Raw genomic sequence first — 7969 nt, forward strand, 5'->3', positions numbered from 1 at the left:
TATCCAACCTCAGATACTGTACTGCAGAGGATGTTTTTACAACATTTAGGTCTCTTATTTTTGACCGGTCTCTGGTCCAGTGATACTGAGGGACAATTCAGGGATGGCCCTATCATATGGCAATATTTTAAATACAGGGTCTACCCTTTTTTTATTTTAGATTTCTCCTGTTTGGATTATTTTTTTCATTCGATATAGGAAGAGAGAGAAGAGATATTTTGAATAGCTGAGGGTTTGTTTTTTTAAAGAGGAAAAAAGAGATGGGAAATTATGAATATAATAATGAATAAATAAGCAACTTCCTTTTTTATTATTTAGACTAAACTAATGTTTGAGTTCATCCTTTTCCATGCTTCATACTTTATTTGGTTAAATCAGAGCGTTTCGGGGTGGGCCTGTTCCTAAATGGTTTCTCATGTATGTTTCCCCACTTGTATGAGAACATTCCCACAATATTTGTGGACTACCTGATAATTAACTTATCATTTTTGTGAACCTAAATAAATATTGTATGTCATCCTAATCGGCATGGTTTACTGCAGTTTGGGAGTGTGTATGTGTGAGTGTGAGCGAGACACCAGAGCAGTGTGTAAAATAATAACAGTGGCAATATGGATGCATCATAATCTCATGCTACCTTTCAGCCAGGCGGACTTGAAACCGGCCAGACTCCAAAGTCATGTTCTACAAACCTCTCTGTCTTTTAGGTGTCTCTCTCTGAGAACTAAGATGTCTGGTCTAGGCTTTGGAGCGAGTGGTGCCAAAGTGAAGAAGAGAGAAAAGCTTTTGAAAGAGGGAGTTTTGCTCTGCGGCCATTGCTATCTTCGCCTCCCTGAATTCACATCGCTGCAGATGTAAACACAAACAAACACCAGCTGTCCACACGCACGCCATCGGCAGACATAAACACACACCCCACGCATGCCAGTGGTGAAACGGTGGTTCTAATGGCGGGGTCAGAGAGTTCTCAATGTCCTCGGCTCACCTCCTGGCCGCTTCCTTTCTCCTCTACAGGAAATGAAGCAGGTTCCCTTTGCTGATCGTGTATGGGGCCAATCTTTGAGCCAGTGCAAGTGTGTCGGCGAGGTCGGGTGAAGGCCTAACCTTGGCATCGGGTACTGCGGTGCATCGGAGTATGTAGGAACAGGAAGAGCAATCAGGGTTTTTTCAAGAGCAGCACAGCATGGCCCAGTATGATATGATGGCAGTAAATGGCTTCTCTTTATTTAGATTTTCTGCCCAGAAAACACTTTGTTGTATTTGAATTTTGGTTATAGTATAATTGCTATGTGCCTAGTTATTCTTCTATTTACTCCTTAGAAATAGGTTTGACTTTCATTTAGATGTATTTTCTCTAAACAAAGGAGACTATACTTGAATTTTGGGCTCTACAACTCATTTCATTGAAAGATACCATGCTAGATTTGATCAAATCAGTGCTCTAAAGCACAAATTGTATTGCTTTACAAAACGTATATCTTTTTATTTATTTAAAAGTTACCCCGCGGAGCTTTTGACCACTTGAAGCGCTATGGAGCAATGTCTTTGTTAGTGGGTCCTTGTTTGGATTGTATGAAATGCAAGGACCAGTGCCCAAGGAAGGGCCAGGCTTTGAAGCCAAGTTGATATAGCATATGCATATATATAGCAATATAGAAAATAAAAGCTTTAGCTGGGGCTTTAGGGAGCAGAAGTTAGCTTAAAAAGGCCAGGAAACACCATGTCCAATGTTCTGCGGAAGCCATCGGAGGCGGCGAGTCTGAATAGAGGGCAGGGGGAAGGTGGAGGACACTGCGCACTGTGTGGAGGTGGGCAGGGGAGCAGAACGGACACAGTGACATTGGGTGCATTTGTAACCTGGCACCTCCTCACCTCCACCCTGTTCTCTCTACAGGCGGAGGCTCCGGCTCTGCACCGAACTAGCTGCAGCTAGCAGCAGGAACACACACACACACACACACACTGCACATACATAGTTTCTGGCAGACATTAGATGAAGAGAGTGAGAATATGAGTCAAAGTGGGAAAAAGTTGGGAGGAAAGAAACAATAGTACATAATGACAGAGTGTGCAGTGAAACGTTAACCACATAAATGGGAAAACATTGTTACCTGAAATCCATCAGCGGATGTTTCAAAGGTGATTTTGTCTTCTTAAAAGTGACTAAAACATACAAGTACTAAGATTACAGCGATGGAAAAGAACACGGGCTTTCACGTGTTAGTTAAGGGGGGGGGGGGTGGGAGATGATTTGGAAGACAAGAACGATGCATCGTGTCTGGTCAGCGGAAGTCAGAGCTGTCAGAAATAATTCGAAAAGTGATCAGCTTCATTTCTTAATGATGCTGCAGAAATTACTCAGCCGGCCTCGAGCTGTGTGTTGTGAGCTCCTGCTTTTTTCCTCTAACTGTACCTGTCTCTCGCCATTGTTTGCAATCTTTTTATCCAACCAGTTATTTATTTAAACCGTCTGCCTTGCGGCTGTCACTGGATGGTTTGAAAAGCCGCAATGCATCTTGGGGCTGTGAAATGTCCAGTGAGCTCACGTCTCATAGCCTACTCAGACTTTCTTGCTGATGTAGTGTGTTTTCAGACTTAGACCAAAAAAAAAATCAACTTAATGCAGCTTTAAGCATCAATCTGACAGAATTTGTCTTTTTGTTTTACCAAATGCCGTTTTCATATGTAATTTCCGGACTATACAGCATGTCCGAGGAATTAAGTTCCAACATTTCCTTTTACACATGAAGCACACAACGGGAGGTTGTCAGCGGCAGATCCGTTCTCACTTGCAGGAAATAACCTGGTTTAAACGAGGGGTGGTGCTGGGTAGAGCGCGTAGCAGACGGGTAATGACACAGGTCACACTGCGCTTTAGAGCCGATCATAATTTGGTTATAAACAACTGAGTCTCTCGCCATTCCTCGTCTTTGTCTTACGAGTTCGGTGTCGGTCCTAACCAGCAGAAGTTCCTGAATCTTGTCGTTGTTTCTTCCTGTTTTGCACGAGCAGCATGAAACATCTTCAACATCCCAACTTGCTTGCCGTAAATTCGCACACCTGGGGCTCAATCAGAGATTACCTGGACTTTATACTAGGGAGCTGGCAGAGTAAAGAGTGTTTGATGTTGAAACCGACTCTACCGAACAGACTCATTCAGACACTCGGGTAGTGTCTAGATAATTCCAGGGTTGTAGTGCATGTGTAATACAGTCCTTCACATTTATTGTGAAATCTGCTCCAGTGGCACATAATGTAGAAGAAGCCATTGGAGCCTGCGAGGTCTTGTGTGTTTACAGTAATTATGTCTACTGTATGTCTCAAATATTATGGCAATGATTGACAGATGTTGAACAGTGTTGCAATTGCACCTTTCCGATCTGTGGTTTCAGCCAATGCCAGTGTCACCAACTCTTTCTTTCTCTCACTCTGTCTGTGTGTGTGTCCATGACCGCAGTGAACCTGTGACAATGGCTGTGTGCCATTTCAGCCACTCAGTGGCCGAGATCCTGAGTTGGACACAAAGCCGGCTTTATCTCTGCTCTCAGTGTTGTATCAGTGCTGCCTGGCTGGACGCATTAGTGCCGGACTTAACAGGCACACATAGTGTGTGTGTGTGTGTGTGTGTGTGTGTGTGTGTGTGTGTGTGTGTGTGTGTGTGTGTGTGTGTGTGTGTGTGTCCGTGACCATAAAGCGACCACTGGGGGAAGTTACAGAGACAGTGGCATGCTGCTTCTGTTCCCATATCATGTGGTGCTGTTGGGAAGAAAGTCATATGAGAAACTTGATGCGTGGTCTGTGTGTGTGTGTGTGTGTGTGTGTGTGTGTTTGTGTATGGACAACATGCGTATGTCAACATGACATCACTGAGTCTCACAGGTGTGTGTGGCTGTCTGAACTGGTCCGACTGGCCTTGTAAAAACGTCATGCAGTGTCCCTAGTTCCAAGTGTTCCAAGGGTTCCTATCTGTTTCTTTCTTTCTTTTTCACTTCTCTCTATCTTTCTTCTCAACATCACCCCCCCTCCCCCCTTCTCCTTTATTGCAAACACCCCTCCACGCACATGATCTCTCTCATTCTCAGATTTTCAGAAGACGCTGAGGACAAACGAGCCATAAAACATGTTTACAGGTGAATTAGCAAGTTGTTACACTGCGGGACGTCACAGACAAGCAGATGTTCACACAGAAACAGTGAATGTGGCTATTTGTGCCACAGAACTATTCTATTCAGCGTTCATGTACAGAAAATCCTTAAAGTGAATCATCAGCTTCTCATCTGCTTGGTAAATTAACACATTTAATGTCATATTTCCATACTCCTCCCATACTATCAGTTACTTTTTTGTGGTCCATGAACCTATCGCTGTCTCCTTCACTTCAAACATGATTTTCTACTACAATCCTGTGCTGGTTTCTTGACTGTGAGGCGGCTCTGTGGTAACAGCAGGGGTTCGATTAGATTAGATGAAACATTAATGATCCCTGCGGGGAATCAGGCCATTGCAACATACAAGCGCCAGCAGTGTACATCAAAGAAAAAAAAGGACACAAAGAGGTAGGCAGCCTAAGGGGCGTGTGCAAACATTCAGACAACAATTCCAACAATTAGATATATAATTATATGAACAACAAAGTGTAAATTAGCAGCTGTAGAATGAGTATGAGCAGACAGTTCCCATTTCCCCCCTTAAATAGCTTCATTATGGAAGACATTTGATGTTAACACTTATTTGTAACCCCAAGAAGTTTTGTGGCTGCACCAATCCAATACATGGAAGTGTTTTAGTGGTTGTGTGTATTATTTTAACGCATTTTCTCAATCTTCAAAGACAAGTTTCCCATTTTATAATTGTATGAGGCTTTAGCAGTCTGAGTTAGTAACATCATATGTCTGCTTAAGTTGTTAAAAGCCCAAAACCAACATTGTTTTAGTCCACTTCTCAGTACTTTCGGAACCCTGTCTGTGGCACGCAGCCTCTAGCCCATCTAACACAGCACTGCATAGCTTTCTGATTTATCCACACACTATAACATAGGTTCAAACTGTCAAAATGATTAAGTTACTGAAATATAGTAATCCTAAAATTCTAAAACGGACTCTTTGATTGTGTTTAACTTAGGGACAAAATAGGCATACTGAGTATAAGGGTCTCTTCTTACTGATGCCTCACATATTATCATATTATTGCCTGTATCCACTTGTTTCTTCTTAAAAGTTACATTTTATAAAAACATAGCAATAAAAAGTCAATGGAGAGCCATGAATTGATTTGCTTCTATATGTCTACTAGATAAGATATTTCAATGAGACCAAACAACTGCTAAAGCCATCATATGGTGCCAGCCTTATAACCCTCAACACTGACGTTTACACCGGAGAAACAGACTTGCTGTTTGTGTGTCACAAAGCTCTTTGTACCCAAGTGGAAGAGTATTCTCAGCAATAGTCTTCTATCTAATGTTCAATAGAGACGTGGTTCACGTCTCAGAATTACCACGTCAGTGATTCACATTAAAATGCACCATGTTTGCAGTGTCTTAACCGGTGATCATGTGAGCAGAAGTGAGTGCAGATGTGTTGACAAGTCAATCCAGCTGAGACAAATGAGTCTGCACCCTGCGGGTAGGCACGCTGTGGTGGAAACTCTTGTGATTTGTCACCGTGATTTATCTTTGTAGCGATGCACTCCAGGCACAACAATAAGCTGCCGTGCAGTTTTAATCTCTGAATTTATACAGCTGAATGGTGCTGTGCAGAGATTTTAAGGGGAACTCTATTACATAACGCTCTTGTTGCAACAGATGATTTACAGCAGCGATATGTGTGTGAACATAACTCGTGTGCAGATAGGCGTCAGCGGGGAAGGTAACGTAGTGTCTCTGATGCAGACCTGGATCCATCCTCCCTCGCCTGTCGCTGCGGCTGCAGAAATCGTTTTTCACATCAGACCTGCATGCTGGCAGCGTGCCTGACACCCTCTCTCGCCCTCTTTTCTCCCCATTCTCCTCCTCTTTTCACCTCTTCTCCCCTCCTCTCTATGTTTCTCTCCTCTCTCACTTACTAGTCCCCTTACACTACACGCATTTCTCCTCATCCCGATCCTCTGATCAGCCTGAATGGTGCAGTGATCCCCATTGTCTGCCCTGTCTGGCAAAAAAATAACAAAAAGAAATGTCACTGCCACTCATTTTCAGCCAACATGTTCGAGACTGTGTGAGAGTATGTGTGTGTATTCAAATCCTCCTCCTTTTACTCCGTATGAGAGTCCAGGTGCAAGCTGCTGCACAGGAAATGGTTCTTACAATGGTTTTGTTCAGCCAAGAAAACAGGAACATCCACACACGCTGTCATACCAGACTGGTGAGTATCCATAGTGACGACATTCATCACGGGCGCCCTTATCTGTAGGCTACCTGATGCTAAGCTTGAACCTAAAAACAAGTCCTAATCCTAAACTTCTGTGTGTACTCATTCACACATCTGTCCTTGTTTAGATAGCAAATGTGAGACAGAGAATAACATTAAAAAAGTCCACATTACATATTGAAAACAAAAATAATACAGTAAGGCAATTAGTAAACCGACAAAGATTAGATGGACATTATTGTAAAAGTATGTTTAAAATGTATTTTACACACACACACATTCACACACACACACACACTCACACGCGCACGCACACACACACACACACACACATTACTAATCCAGGCATGACGCAATCCTCTCAGCAACTGTATGTCATCATCAGCGAGACGTCCTCTGGGAGTGAGCCACTGAGTACAACATGCTGCCTAATGGACACCCTGGACAGCAGAGTGTGTTCAAATAATCTGTCTCTTCTACAAAAACCTTTAATCTACTAAACACCGACTGACCTATATTACTGCACTGAGGTATTACAGTAGGGTCATGGTGAAAAATCACATTGTTAGACACTCGACCACCTCTGTGTTATCAGTTATGTAACAGTCCACTGTTATCGCTGGGAATTAAAGACGGCTGTTCCAACGCTGTGTAAAGTGTTTTGCTACGTCTCAGTGTTTCTAATGCAGTATTGTGTCATTTATTAATTACAGTGTTAGGACCTAAGTTAAAACGCTAATGCCTTCCAGTTACCAGTCACCTGACTGTACATTTTGACCAATTGGGAGCAGCACAACAAGCTGTAAGCACAAGATAGACACACCACCTTGTTGATGTATTAAACAGATATAACATCAAGCTGACACAGAGCAACATTAGCATTAATTTGGAGTCATGTTATGCCCAACTGGGGAATATAAATCTAATATTCACTCTTTTTTAGCTCGATGTAACAACACATTCTATAAAAGTAGAATATATAGGGATATGTTAAAAGATATCAATACATTTTGACAAAGACATTTTGCAACATTAAAAAGGAATTGGTGTTAAGACTGTATTATTCTCAGATGAGTTTACATGCAATGTTTATTCGATTTGTAGCTATCTGTGCTACTCATGCTTCAAATGGAACTCATGAGCTCATGGTTATTACATGGGAAGTTGTGTACACAATATGCTTAGAGATCAAGTGGTTAAGAACGTTGCTGCTAGGCAACCGCAATATTAATGTTACTGTCCGCATCTAGAAGCCACCAAGGCTAACAGTTAAGCAATCTAGCAAGCGTGTAAAGTAATTCCGGAAATGCAAAAGCATAATGACAGAGGGAGAAGATGAGGTCATTAAGAATATCAACATTTTCATCAGACTCTGTACGACTACAATTTCAATATGTTAACTTACCATCAACCAAAAAGTGAACTTCCATGGCTTCCGCCATTCCTAAAAACATCAACAAGTATGTCACAACTCGTGAACTCGTAGTATTCAGAAGAGTTTTTGCTTTCAAGGTTGGGAATACTACAACAGTTCATATGGACTCTTCTCAAGAACACAATTAATATGAGCCTGTTTGAAGACAGCATCAAACCTGCAATAA

The sequence above is a fragment of the Etheostoma cragini genome, chromosome 21 (assembly GCF_013103735.1).
Source record: "Etheostoma cragini isolate CJK2018 chromosome 21, CSU_Ecrag_1.0, whole genome shotgun sequence".
Classification (NCBI taxonomy): Eukaryota; Metazoa; Chordata; class Actinopteri; order Perciformes; family Percidae; genus Etheostoma; species Etheostoma cragini.